The sequence below is a fragment of the Dermacentor variabilis genome, chromosome 9 (genome assembly GCF_050947875.1).
Source record: "Dermacentor variabilis isolate Ectoservices chromosome 9, ASM5094787v1, whole genome shotgun sequence".
NCBI lineage: Eukaryota > Metazoa > Arthropoda > Arachnida > Ixodida > Ixodidae > Dermacentor > Dermacentor variabilis.
The window spans coordinates 33,756,346-33,758,977 of NC_134576.1; positions in this window are offsets into that span (position 1 = coordinate 33,756,346).

Sequence of the window (2,632 nt, forward strand, 5' to 3'; positions counted from 1 at the left end):
TAAGTTAGCTAGCCAACACAACGCGTGATGGTCGCTGACCACTTTGAATGGCCTGCCATAGAGGTAAGGGCGAAATTTCGCTGTAGCCCAAACGATGGCGAGGCATTCCTTTTCGGTTGTAGAATAATTGCCTTCCGCTTTTGACAACGACCGGCTAGCGTAAGCTATCACGTGTTCATGTCCATCTTTTCTCTGGACTAGGACGGCACCGAGGCCTAGGCTGCTGGCGTCAGTGTGTGTTTCGGTATCGACGTGCTCGTGGAAGTGCACAAGTACGGGCGGCGACTGTATGCGTCATTTGAGTTCTTGAAATGCGTCGGCCTGCGGCGTTTCCCACTTGAACTCGACGTCACATTTAGTTAGCTTTGTCAGCGGCTCAGCGATGCGTGAAAAGTTCTTGACAAATCGCCTGTAGTAGGCACACATGCCAAGAAATCTACGCACTACCTTCTTGTCGATGGGCTGCGGGAACTTTGCAATGGCAGCTGTCTTCTGCGGGTCGGGGCGGACTCCAGACTTACTGATGACGTGGCCTGGGAACAAAAGCTCATCATAAGCGAAGCGGCACTTTTCTGGCTTCAGAGTGAGCCCTGATGACTTGATGGCCTCTAGCACTCTTGCAAGCCGCCTAAGGTGATCGTCGAAATTTCCGGCGAAGACAACGACGTCATCCAAGTAAACGAGACAGGTCTGCCACTTCAATCCTGCTAAAACCGTGTCCATCACGCGTTGGAACGTTGCAGGTGCCGAGCACAGTCCAAATGGCATAACCTTGAACTCGTAGAGGCCGTCTGGGGTGATGAAGGCGGTGTTTTCGCGATCTCTTTCGTCGACTTCTATTTGCCAATAGCCAGACTTGAGGTCCATCGACGAGAAGTATTTAGCGTAGCAGAGCCGATTCAATGAGTCGTCTATCCGTGGGATGGGGTATACGTCCTTCTTCGTGATCTTGTTCAGATGACGATAATCGACGCAGAAACGTAGGGTTCCATCCTTTTTCTTCACCAGGACAACATGGGATGTCCACGGGCTTTTCGACGGCTGGATGATGTCGTCGCGCAGCATTTCGTCGACTTGTTCTCTTATAGCTTCACGTTCTCGCGGCGAAACACGGTAAGGGCTCTGGCGGAGTGGTCGAGCGCACTCCTCGGTGATTATGCGATGCTTGGCGACTGGTGTTTGTCGAATCCTCGATGACGTCGAAAAGCAGCCTTTGTATTGACGGAGCAGACTTCTGAGCTGCTGTTGCTTAATCACGGGGAGACTTGGATTAATGTCGTAGTCTGGTTCGGGAACCATGGTCGTCGGGGTAGATGCGGCGGAATCCGAGAGGACAAACGCATTGCTCGTTTCCAGAATTCCCTCGATGTATGCGATCGTCGTGCCCTTGTTGATGTGCTTGAACTCCTGGCTGAAGTTTGTCAGTAACACTTTCGTGTTTCCTCCGTGCAGTCGAGCGATTCCTCTTGCGACGCATATTTCACGGTCGAGCAGTAGACGTTGGTCGCCTTCGATGACGCCTTCTACGTCAGCGGGCGTTTCGGTGCCAACCGAGATAACAATGCTGGAGCGAGGCGGGATGATCACTTGATCTTTGAGCACACTCAAGCCGTGGTGACTACGAGGGCTCTCCGGCGGTATCGCTTGATCTTCCGACAGCGTTATTGACTTCGACGTCAGGTTGATGATTGCGCCGTGTTGGTTCAGGAAGTCCATGCCGAGAATGACGTCTCGTGAACACTGTTGCAGGATAACGAAGGTGGCAGGGTAAGTCCGGTCATGAATGCTAATTCTTGCCGTGCACATTTCAGTCGGCGTTATGAGGTGTCCTCCAGCGGTCCGAATTTGAGGGCCTTCCCACGTAGTCATAACTTTCTTCAACTGGGCGGCGATGTGTCCACTCATTACGGAGTAATCAGCCCCTGTGTCCACTAAGGCGGTAACTGCGTGGCCGTCCAGAAGCACCTCGAGGTCGGTGGTTCTTTGTCTGGCGTTGCAGTTAAGTCTTGGCGTCGGATCACGGCTGCGTCGTGTTGAACTGAAGTTGGAACGTCGCGTCGTCAAGTCGTCTTTCGTCGGTGTAGTCTTGGCTTCCTGATTTCGTCGGGACGGCGGCGTATCGTCATTAGGTCGTCGAGATGGTTTCTTCGTCGTCTTCGTCGGCGGCGGAGGATCTTCGTCAGTTCGACGAACAGCAACCGCACCTCCATTGGTTGCTGTTTTTGTTTTCCGGATATGGGCTCGCAGAGCGGCCCCGTGCTAGGCCAGTGTATGTTGGGTCGGCGCTGCGGCGACAGGTAGCGGCCTGGTGACGGCGAACAGGACGGTCGTCGAGGGCTCCACTGAGTGGCGGCGAGGTAGTCGGCGATATCGCGAGGTCGTTCGCCAATCTGTGGTCGCGGCGCGTTAACGGCGAACCCTTGGAGTCCCATCTCCCGGTATGGACATCGGCGGTAGATGTGCCCGGCTTCTCCGCAGTAATAGCAAAGCGGACGGTGGTCGGGGGCGCGCCAAACGTCGGTCTTCCTTGGAATGCCGCGTGGGGTGACGGGTTGGCGTGCTGGCGGCGGGGGTGGTGGTGGAAGACGGAACTGTGTCGTCACTGGCAGTGGCGTAGCAACAGGGGGGGCCG